Genomic DNA, 12,601 nt, shown 5'->3' on the forward strand with positions numbered 1-12,601 from the left:
CCGTCGAAATACTTCTTGAGACGATGGCCATTGACCTTAAACGGAGAAGAAGAATCTATCATTGAGAACTCTACAACACCACTTGGAAAAACATTCTTGACCAAATAGGGACCGCTCCATCTTGACATGAGCTTTTCGGGAAACAACTTCATTTTTGAATTGTAGAGAAGAACCTTATCGCCAACACAAAAATCTTTCTTCTCAATAAGCTTGTCATGTGTTTCCTTGGAACGAGCCTTGTACACACTAGCACAATCACAGGCATCAAGCCAAAGCTCCTCTAGCTCATGAAGATCTAACCACATTTTCTCCCTCGCACTTGCCAAGTCAAAATTTATCTTCTTGATTGCCCACAAAGCACGGTGTTCAATTTCAACCGGAAGATGGCATGACTTGCCATAAACTAGGCGGTATGGAGTGGTACCTATGGGGATCTTGAAAGCCGTTTGATAGACCTAAAGAGCATCATCCAACTTTTCCGACCAATCCTTTCGATTTCTCGCAACCGTCTTTTCAAGGATTAGCTTGATTTGACGATTAGATACTTCCACTTGAACGCTCGATTGGGGATGATATGGGAGGCCAAATCTTTGATGGACTCCATTCTTCCTCAACATCTTTTGAAAGGCATGGTGAATAAAATGAGAACCGTTGTCGCTTATCACCGCCCTTGGTATCCTAAATCTTGGAAAAATTATTTTCTTAAACAACTTCATAACCACCTTGTGGTCGTTAGTTGGGGAGGCAATGGCCTCGACCACTTAGACACGTAGTCGACTGCCACAAGGATATATTGATTTCCGAAAGATGAGGGAAATGGCCCCATAAAATCAATACCCCATACATCAAACACCTCCTACTCGAGTATAGGTTGTTGAGGCATTTCATTTCTCTTGGAGATGTTCCCAACTCTTTGACATCGGTCACATGTCTTTACAAAGCCCTATGAGTCCTTAAAGAGATGTGGCCACCATAGACCGCATAGAAGGACCTTAGTGGCGGTCTTAGAGACACCCATATGGCCCCCGCTTGGATCCGAATGGCACATTTTCAAAACACTAGGCACCTCTTCGTTTGGCACACAACATCTAAGTAAGCCATCGACCCCTCGCTTGTATAAGATGGGATCATCCCACACATAATGCCTTGCCTCTCTCTTGAGCTTCTTTCTTTGGTTCTTAGAAAAGGAAGGAGGAAACTCCCCACATGCAAGAAAGTTTACTAAATCGGCAAACCATGGGAGCTCATTTGCTTCAATAGCATACAAGAAGTCATCAAGCATCCTATCCTCAATTGGAGAACTAACATCATGAGTTTGAGAATCTTCTAAACGAGAGAGATGGTCCGCCACAACGTTTTCCGCTCCTCTCTTATCCCTAATCTCAAAGTCAAAGGTTTGGAGCTCAAGAACCCACCGGATCAACCTTGGCTTAGACTCTTTCTTGGCAAAAAGATACTTGAGAGCCGCATGATCCATGAAGACAATGGTCTTAGAACCCAATTGATAACCATGGAACTTCTCAAAAGCATGAACTATAGCCAAGAATTCCTTCTCCGTTGTTGTGTAATTCCGTTGAGCTCCATTTAGAGTCTTGGACATATAATAGATCACATGAAGTTTCTTGTCCACTCTTTGACCCAAGACACCTCCTATTGCCGAATCACTTTCATCACACATCAACTCAAATGGTAAATCCCATCTTGGAGCTTGCACAATAGGAGTAGAGATTAGAGCTTTCTTCAACTTATTGAATGCCTCCAAACACTTATCATCAAATACAAACTCGGCATCTTTTTGAAGAAGATCATTAAGGGGCTTTGCAATGAGCGAGAAATCCTTGATGAATCTTCTATAAAACCCGGCATGCCCTAAGAAAGATCTCACTCCCTTTACATTCACCGGAGGTGGAAGCTTTTCAATGACTTCAATTTTAGCTTTATCCACCTCTATCCCCTTGTGAGAGATCTTGTGGACAAGGAATATGCCTTCCTCCACCATGAAGTGACATTTCTCCCAATTTAAGACCAAGTTCACTTTTTCACACCTTGCAAGACATTTTTCAAGGTTTTCAAGGCATGCCTAAAATGAAACACCTCCTACGGAGAAGTCATCCATAAAAACCTCCATCTCCTCTTCCTACATATCTCCAAATATACTCATCATGCATCTTTGAAATGTCGCGGGAGCATTGCAAAGGCCGAACGGCATTCTCCTATAAGAAAATGTACCATATGGACAAGTGAAGGTTGTTTTCTCTTGGTCATTCGGGTGGATAGGGATTTGGAAAAATCCCGAATAACCATTAAGAAAACAATAGAACTTAGGCCTTGTTAGTCTCTCAAGCATTTGATCAATAAAAGGAAGGGGGAAATGATCTTTCTTTTTAGATGTGTTTAGACGTCTATAGTCTATACACATCCTCCATCCCATGACCGTCCTCGTCGGAATGAGCTCACCTTTCTCATTCTCAACGACGGTCATACCTCCCTTCTTTAAGATAACGTGAACGAGAGAGACCCACCTAGAACTAGATATGGGGAATATGATTCTCGCATCCAAAAGTTTGGTGATCTCCTTCCTCACTACCTCTCCCATTTGGGGGTGTAGCTTTCGTTGTCTCTCAATAGAAGGTAAAGCACCCTTCTCAAGAGTTATGTGATGTGTACATAAAGCGGGGCTTATACCTTTGAGGTCATTAATGGTATAACCCAAAGTACTTTGGTGAATTCTCAATACACCACACAACTTTTGAGCTTGATGCTCACTCAAAGAAGAGCTAACAATCACGGGAAAAATGGAGTTAGGTCCCAAAAATTCTTACCTAAGGTGTAATGGAAGAGGTTTGAGCTCAACCATTGGAACACCTTTACCTTCCTTTGATGTTGCCACTTGCAACGCTTCTTGGCTAGAAATGCTCAAACACATTTGCTCTTCAACATCCTCAATGCCTCCATTTAGCACATCTTCATACCAAGCCATTTCCTTGCTAGGAGTACCTATCTTTTCCTTATTCAACAAAACATTCTCAAGAGCATCGTTAGAAGTGAGCAAGTGCTCATGCATGGAAGACACAACATGATCAAGAAAATCAATCATCATGAAGTTTTCTAAAGAAGAACATAGATACTTCATGATTTCATTTAAATCAAATTCAATGACCTCATCTCCTACCTTAAGTGAAATTTTTGCACTCTTAACATCAATCATGGCACCCGAAGTAGAAAGAAAAGGTCTACCAAGAATAATAGGAATGGTAGCATCTTCATCCATTTCAAGAACTATAAAATCCACCAGAATCACAAACTTCCCTACTCTCAAAGGAACATCCTCTACCTTACCCTTAGGAATCTTAATTGACCTATCAGCCAATTGCAAGGTAATGTTGGAAGGAAAAAGTTCCCCTAGTTCAAGTCTTTGATAGACCGAATATGGCATTAGGCTAACACTAGCTCCTAAGTCACATAAGGCATTATCAATTTGAATCTTGTTATTGGCACAAGGGATAGAGAAGTTTCCGGGATCTTTGAGCTTAGGTGGCATCTTGTTCAGTACGATTGCACTACAATTCTCGGTCAAGTTCATCGTCTCTACAACATCACAAGTCCTACTACCATTCAAAATGTCTTTGAGGAATTTTGCATAGTTGGGCATTTGTGTGACAACTTCGGTAAATGGTAGAGAAAGGTGAAGTTGCTTGAGCATGTCTATGAATCTTCCAAATTGTTCATCCAACTTATGTCTCATGAATTTTTGTGGATAAGGAAGCTTGGGTTTCACAATTTCTTTCTCCACTCTCGCCTCACTAGGCTTCTCAATCTCAACCTCACTCAAAGATGCACTATCTCTCTCATCCTCTACCAAGACTTCCTTTGGGACTTCCTTAGTTTCACTCTTCTTAGGCAAACTCTCCTCAAGAACCTTACCGCTCCTTGTAACAATAGCATTCACTGGTCTCTTGGGATCTAAGCCTTGGGAAGGTAAAGATGAAGGACTAGCATGGTCTTTCAAAGCATTGGCAAGTTGAGAAATTTGGTTTTCAAGCATCTTATTATGAGTCATCATTTCATTGAATTTCTTGTCACTTACAGCCACGTAAGTGTTCAACAACTTTGTTTGATTCTCAATGATTTCCTCCAAATTAGACCTAGAGGAAGAGGATTGTGAATAGGAATTATCACCTTGAGTCTTTGGAGCAATCCGGGTGGAGGGCCTCGTTGAACATTGTTTTGAAAATTGCCCCTACCTTGATTGCTCCAATTACCCCTATTTTGATTTTGACCATAACCTTGATTATGGTTACCACTACCTTGATTATGATTTCCATACCTTTGGTTTTGATTACCATAATTTTGGTTTTGATTTTGGCTACTATAACCTTGATTGTTATAGTTACCTCGAGAACCTTGCTTCTCTTAGTTCCTATAACCACCACCTTGGTTATAGTTGTCAAAATTTCCATGATTGTTGTAATTCCTATTCCATTGACCTCTTTGATTCTCAAACTTAGAATCATTATTATTTGACACATAGTTCACATGCTCATTCACATTTCCATCTTGATCATCACAAACATCCATACATGCATGAGGGCAACTAGAAACATCATGATCATACGACCCACAATCATCACAAAAAAAGCATCCACTAGGCATGTTATTAGAAGAGGGAGGGGGTTGAGAATTAGAAGACATACCTCTCCCCTTAGATTGGGAGGGAAGACTTGAAACTTAGTAGGTAGCAGTTTCCAACTTCACCTTGATAGCGGACATCTCCTTCCCCAAGTTTGTCATTTGTGAGGATAGATTGTTGATTGCATTTAGATGATCAACTGAGTACACTGAAGAGCTACTCTTTCTAGTTGACTCTCTTTCTCTATCTTTCCAATCTCTATAATACCTCACTACGTCTTCAATTATGTCCACCACTTCCTCTTCCGTTTTGTTCATGATAGGACCTCCGGCTCCTCCATCTAAACATGATTTTCCTTGAGGGCTAAGGCCTCCATAGAAGATTTAAATAATTTGGTAAGTAGGAATTCCGTGGTGAGGACACTCTCTTTGATACTCTTTGTATCTCTCCCATGCTTCATAGAGACTCTCACTAGGCTTTTGCTTGAAACCTTAAATCAAAGCTCTAGCCTCCGCTGTTTTCTTTTATGGATAGAAAGAGGATATAAATTCCTTGGTAACCTCATCCCATGCCTTAGAGAATTCGGCTTAACCTCCTTGTCTAGCCATTCCAAAGCACGCCCTATGAGGGAAAAGGGAAAGAGCTTGAGGCGGATGAATTCTTGAGAAACTCCGTTCACCTTGATAGTATTGCAATATTTTTCGAACTCCTTGAGATGGTTTAGTGGGATTTCATGCTTGGCCCCACTAAATTGTCGCATCTCCATCAAGTTGTTTAGGGTAAAAATACCGCATAAACGTGGTCCAATCCCGTAGCGACACGTGGCCCAGTCAAAGGGTAACACGTGTCCCTATGGGGAGACGACGCTTGTCCAAGGCTCAAAAGAGCACCTGAAATCAGCATAAAAAGGCCTTATTGCATCATAGCCCAACTCCCAAGAAATATTCTTGAAAGCCGCAAAACGGTGCCCCCGTATTACGCGTGGCACCTCCTCATTGCGCAGCCAATTATGTCACGGAATTTTAGGTTACAAACCCTAAAGGGGCACAAACTCCCACCCCTATAAACACCCCAATCATCTATGATGGGAGGGGTGGATTACGACATTACATAAAAAGAGCGTAAAATAGCTCCAACTTCTCTCTACTTTCTCTCTCTAGCTTTTCCGTTTCAGATCTCTAACTTGATTATCGGAGGCGAATATTCCGGTAAAGGAATATTCGTTCATTTTGCATGTGTACGAGTCTCATTGCCTGAAGAGCGCGACCAGTATCCGAGGAGATTTAAAAAACACCCGAAACATTTGGCGCCATCTATGGGGATACTCGTCCGTTATGGCAATAGATGGTCAGACACCTAATACAGGCCCTCGCTCAGGCGAGGACGGTCACGTAGAGGATATAGTCCCTACAATTCATTCCAGTGATCCTTTGACCGCCTCATTTCAAGAGGCGATGATCCTCCAGTTACTGCTGCTTCCTTGCAGACCGAACTCAACAAACTTCGGAAGGAGTTTGAGAGCATCCGAGCTTCTACCTCTAGGCAGCTGCCTAGAAAAGAGGGAGAAAGAGCTCCAAAGAAAACTCAGAACAAAGCAACCAACGCAACAGATGCCGGGAACACCATTTCGCCGGCCGAATGGAAGGTCTCCTAGGGTGCCAAGGACGAATTTGTCTAGTCTGTTGGCGAAAACCCAATCGGCTGGGGGGAGGGGCAGACAGCCTCGAAAAGAGGAGACAAAGCCGTCTCGACGCTGGAAGAATGCGAGAGACTACCTTCCACATAAACAACGGGAACGTACCGTTTACTCAGACATGGCCTCCACTCCCACAATGCCGGATGAATTTTCTAAACACACTCTTTCCCAACATAGCAACTCGGCCATCTCCAGTAGGAGTCATGCTGTTCGTACTCTAACCCAATTCCAATACAACCGCTTCAGCATCAGTCCCCCCAGGTTTTCAACGGCATTCTGCAGCCGAGTCCCCAAGTCTTCGGACAATATAGGCCATTTGGCCAGACGTTGGCCAGACTCACTATTTGGCCGAACAGTCCGTGCAGCCCCACCGAATTGATTGGCAGATGCATTTGCTGACTCTTAGAGATAAGCCGCCTCCGTTTTCGCAAGAAATTTTAAGCGCTTCTCAGCTACCGAAGGTGAAGAGTGTACTTGTGGGCGCCTATGATCGTACGGGTAACCCCGAGGAACACATCACTTCGTATAGAAACCTGATGTACTTGCAAAGCGTAGATGACGCTACCTGGTGCAAATGCTTCCCGGCCACTATACAGATGTGCGTAGTTCTTGTGAAAAAGCCGAATGGGACTTGGAGGATGTGCGTGGACTATACAGATTTGAACAAGGCATGCCCTAAGGATAGCTTTCCCTTGCCTAAAATCGACCGCCTAGTTGATTCCACGGCCGGGCATGCCCTAACGAGCTTCATGGACGCATACTCCGGATTCCATCAAATTCCCCTATGGGAAGAAGATCAAGAGAAGAGTGCATTTGTGACTGAGCAGGGGTTGTACTGTTAAAGAGTTATGCCATTCGCCCTCAAGAATGCCCCTGCTACATTTCAGCGGCTGGTCAATACAGTCTTTAGAGATCAACTAGGATAGAATATGGAGGCGTACATTGATGACATGATTGTCAAGTCAAAGGAGCCGGCCGACCATCTAAATGATCTTCGAGAAACATTTACCGAACTCAGGCAGCATAAAGATGATGTTAAACCCGAAGAAATGTGTCTTTGGTGTTGAGTCCGGTAAATTTCTCGGATTTTTTATTGATCAACGTGGAATCGAGGCTAACCCTGAAAAAAATTCTAGCTGTCTTGGACATGATGTCCCCACGAACAATTAAAGAGGTGCAAAGATTGACCGACTGTTTAGCAGCACTCGGTCGATTTCTGTCAAGGTCAGGGGACAAATGCCGATACTTTTTTCAAACTATCAAAAAGAAAGCCATGGTTGAGTGTACGAAAGAAGCTGAGGAAGCATTCGTACAGTTAAAGAGTCATCTGCATACATTGCCTCGGCTCGTCAATCCACTCAAGAATGAGAAGTTGTACATTTATCTCGCCATCTCAGAACACTCTTTAAGTGTCGTCCTGCTTGCTAAAAGGGACAGCCACCAAATCCCTGTCTATTTTATCAGTCATGTGCTACACAATGCCGAGCTTAGGTATCCCCCTGTTGAAAAGTTTGGTCTAGCATTGTACATGGCATCAAAGAAGCTGCGGCCATACTTCCTGGCACATTCAATTGTGGTCTACACAGATCAACCACTCAAGAAGTCGTTTGTAACTTTAGAAGCTAGTGGCCACATGCTTAAATGGGCTTTAGAGCTGAGAGCCTTTGACATCATGTTCGACCCCAGGAAAGCTATAAAGGGGCAGGCCTTTGCTGATTTTTTGGCTGAGATGACACGGCTAGACTTACAACCGGCTGGAGACCAGATCTGGAGAGTATATGTAGATGGTAGTGCAACGGTGGCCGGGTGCGGCGCCGGGATTATTTGTCAATCTCTAGAGGGAGATAAGTTTGAATATGCAATGAGATTTCAGTTCCAAGCCTCCAATAATGAGGCCGAGTATGAAGCGTTGCTGGTCGGCCTTAGAATGTGTAAGGCGGCAGGGGCAACTAAAGTTGATGTGAGCTCAGATTCCCAGCTTGTAGTCTACCAAGTTAATGGTAACTTTGAAGCCAAGGAGCCGGCCATGATGAAATACATGCAAATGGTAAAAGAAGAAGCCAAGGGTCTAGAGCACTTTACCTTGCAGCAAGTCCCCCGTTCGTCCAATCATCAAGCGGACGCCCTCTCCAAATTAGCATCCTCGGCATCATGTGATACTCCTAGGTCATGTTTTAGGAAAAAAAGGAAAAGAAGAGTATTGATGTCGAGCCAGTACAGATCATTGATAGAAGCTCAACTTGGATGGATGGAATCATTTCCTACCTTAGGGATGGATTGCTCCTGACCGATTTGAAAAAAAGATGGCTGATGAAAAAGAGAGCGGCCTGGTTCGAGATGAAGAAGGGGGAGTTATTTAAGAAAGCTTTTTTGAAGCCTTATCTGAAGTGTATTACCCTTGAGAGTGGGCATGATGTGCTGGACGACCTCTACCAGGGGCATTGCGGTTCCCACATTGGCGGACGAGCTTTGGCTGAAAAGGCCACCCACTTAGGATACTACTGGCCGAGCCTGAAATCAGACGCCATGAAAATGGTAAAGAAATGTGACAAGTGCCAGGGGTTCTCAACCCTAATTCATCGCCCAGCCAACAGTTTGTCGGCCATAAGTAGTCCGCTCCCCTTTGCAAAATGGGGCATGGACATCTTGGGTCCGTATACACCAGCGTCTAGTCAAAGGCGATATGTGTTGGTAGCAGTAGACTACTTCACGAAGTGGGTCGAGGCCGAGGCCTTACGGGGCATTAAGTGGACGGATGTGTCAGCTTTCATATGGAAGAACATAATTACCCACTATGGAGTACCTCAGTCAATGGTGTTCGATAATGAGCCCCAGTTTGAAACACGCCAGCTCAAGGGATGGTTGGGAGACCAGGGCATAGCTCATTGCTTTGCCTCAGTCGGCCGACCACAAGCCAACGGCCAAGTAGAGGCCTACAACAAGTTGATCTCCAATGGTACCAAGCGTAAGCTTGAAAAAGCAGGCGGCCTATGGGCCGATGAGTTGGTTAATGTGTTATGGTCCATACGAACAACAGCAAAAAGTTCCACAGGAGAGACTCCATTCTTTTTGGTCTATGGTGCCGAGGCAGTTCTCCTAATAGAGATGTTTGAGCCTACCCTCCGGGTGATGTTATATGATTAATCAGCCAATTGGGAGGCCATGAAGACCGCCCTGGACTTTCTTCCAGAAGCCAGGGGCAATGCGGCGCTAAGGCACGAAATCTATCGCTTGAGGATGACAAGGGCATATAATCGCCGAGTGTCTAAGCGTCCGCTAAAGATGGGAGACCTGGTGCTGAGAAAAATGAAAGCTGTAGGCCGAGCAAATGAGGATGGTAAGTTATCCCCAAACTAGGAAGGGCCGTATCGAATCAGCGTAGAAGTTCGAGATGGTACTTTTCGTCTTGAAGCCCTAGATGGCCGTCCAATTCCACGAACATGGAACACGGAAAATCTCAAAAAATATTATGTTTAAAGTCTTTTGTACTTAGCCAAAAAGTTGTATATACAACTAGGTCTTAATGACCGAGCAATGTAATTAGAGCCGTACGGCCCCAACAATGTAATCTTGACACATTAATGAAAAAGTCAGGCATTATTATCTTATTGAGTTATTTGATTTCTTTTGCATATGCTTTTTGAAAGGTCGAGTGAAAATCATAACTATGTTGCAAGCAACATAGCAACACGGCCTATAAAAGCTGAACAAAATTGTTTACGATATAGCAAGATGGTCACAAGGAACCACAAAGAAAAAAAAAAAATATATATATATATATATATATATATATATATATATATGAAAAATGACTGGAAAGTCACAGGTAAACCCCCATTAGGGCGGACGATAAAGGCATCGGGTACCCTAAATCTGTCAAGGCCATACCTAGGCATAATAGCTCAGCCAAATTTAGAAATTTCTGAGTTGAGATATTACTTGAAATTTCCTGAGCACGTCTGAGCGACAGATTCAACAGACGGCTCACATGAGGCACATCAAGCGGCCGTATAAGTTGTTGATTCGGCGTTTCACCTAATCCAAGGGCAATCATTTCTATGATTTGATTAACTCGCTAGTTGTTATACCCTTTAAGGTATAAAAACTACCAGTTCAATCAAACCACTCAGAATATGGATTAGGCGAATGCCGAATAAAGGGGCATACCCCCCAGGTTCGTACGAAAGCATAAAAGCGTAAAAATGCGCAAAAATTTGCTAAGTATAGAACAGATAAAATGAAAACCGCTCAGAAGGCGGCAAAATTTGCATTAATAAAAACCTCTCAGAAGGCGGCAAAATATCTTACAAAGCCGCTCAAAACAGGCGGCACCAAATAAAAAAAAATTCGTTCAACAAAAACAGAAGTTAAAGACTGAAAGGCTTGAATTGAGGGACAGCCGGAGGAGGACCTAGGCTCTATTTAGCCAAGTCTTCGTCTTGGGCAGGCTCCTCAGAGGCAAGAGTGGATGCATTATCAGCAGGCTGTGTCTCTTCTCCTTCTTTGCCTTTCGGCTCGTCCGCCTCACCCTCCTCATCTTCCTCCTTGTCCAAAGTGGCCGATGTAGCGACCAGTTCGGGAGAAGGTTGTCCGGCCTTCTTGGCCTCCTCTTTGAGGCAGACAAAGTTGAGACTCTTAGCGAAGCGCTCCTGATAATAGGCGGCCTGCCCTTCCTCCACCATCAGCTCGAACGCCTCGAAGAAGTGGATTTTCAACCTCTCCTCGGCGTTGTGTTCAATACGGACGATCTCGGTGGGGTTGGGCGGCCGAGGTGCCTTAAGCTGCTCAGTCAAGTCTGAGACATTCTTCTTCAGCGTCTCCACCTCCGCCTTAAGGGCCTTCGCCTCTTGGATGGCCGTCTCCAGGTTCCGTTGGGCAAGGGCCAGGTCCCCCTTCAGCTTTTCGGACGCCTCAAAGCCCTCCTTCCATTGTTGGGCGTTAAGGATAGCCTTGTCCCTCTCCTGCCAAAAGGTGTCCCTGGCTAAGGTCTCCTTTTCAAGAGCCTTCCCCAGCTTCACCAGATCCTCAGCTTACCGCGCCGCCTTGTCGGACAGCGCGTTAATCTGGGTCTCTAAGTGAACCCTTTGGATGGCGGCCGTCCCCGTCACTTTATCCTGGGCCTTCCTGACAGCGACCCAGACCTCTTTCAGTCGCTCATTCTCCTTCTCCTTCCACTCTAAGAAGGCAGTGAGCCTGAGAAAGAGCTGCGCGCGGACGGAGATTCGTAAGTAAGAAAAAATTTTCAGGTATAGAAGCTAAAATAGCAAGTGGACGCAGACAGTTACCTCAGCGCTGCAATTTATCATGGGGCCGAGGAAGCCCTCGTTAATTCCCCGGAGCTTGTCCCTCTGCTCCTGAGGGACGGCCCTAGCCATGGCCTCCCTCATCGCTATTCTGTCCGCACCAGTCAGTGACTGGTCGGGTAGCCTCATATTCATCTCCTCCCCAATATCTGTACACGATCGCAAAAGCTGTTAAGTCAGGAAAAAGATTGCAAAAAAAAACGGGGGAAAAACACAAGTATGGAATTCTTCTCTAACCAGTTGAGAAGCTGGGAAAAGATGGGAAGTTGAAGGTGAAGGGAGGAGGAGGTTGAGGTTCGTCCACCTCTTCACCTCTACGCCTGGATAAATCTTCAGTCGAGTGACTGGCAGCTGCTTGCCAGTCCGACTTCTCAACCCTTTGAACAGGGCACCCGTCCTCTCCCAAGGACAGGTCATGGACCGACCTTGTTGGCGGGTCCACGAACTTGGAGTCCCCACTCGTTGCCAGCTGGGGTTGGTCTCCTTTGGATTTCTTTGAAGCAACCCGCAGCGTCGTCTTGGCCGCAGAAGCTAAAGGGGTCCTAGTAGAGACCGACATCCTTTGTTCGGACGCCTTCTCCTTGTCCTTAGAAGAGGTGGTCGGTGCCTTTTCGTTTTGCCCTTGGGGTAGGGGTGGCCAGCTGCAAAGGAAGGAGGAAGTTAGCGCAGGAATAATTAAGGCAAGTAAGCGTCCGTGCTAAAAAGGGAAGGAGACCCCTCCAAACATAGCAACACGGACATAAAGAAAAGTTCGCGCAAAAAAGGTGACTCCCCCCATAGTAGCAGCACGGACAGAATAAATTGTCCGTGCTAAAAAGGGAGGAAGCTTCTCCCCGATGTACCAATACGGCAAAGGACATAAAAAAGGGCAGCTCGTACCTCCTTGGTCTGCTCGTACATTCGCTGCCGAGCCTTGTACCGAGCAAGATCAATCTCGGACATGTCAGCCTCCCCCTTCTGCTCCTCGTCCAA

At 44.9% G+C, this 12,601-nt stretch overlaps 1 non-coding gene across 1 annotated transcript; it reads left to right on the plus strand.

The window, feature by feature from the left end:
- The first annotated feature begins 5,035 nt into the window (after positions 1-5,035).
- Positions 5,036-5,141, plus strand: LOC145569532 (small nucleolar RNA R71). Its single transcript, XR_014096129.1, has one exon. It is a non-coding gene; the product is annotated as a small nucleolar RNA R71 (small nucleolar RNA).
- The last annotated feature ends 7,460 nt before the right edge of the window (positions 5,142-12,601 follow it).

Source organism: Chenopodium album, chromosome 11, assembly GCF_948465745.1.
Source record: "Chenopodium album chromosome 11, dcCheAlbu1.1, whole genome shotgun sequence".
Lineage (NCBI taxonomy): Eukaryota > Viridiplantae > Streptophyta > Magnoliopsida > Caryophyllales > Amaranthaceae > Chenopodium > Chenopodium album.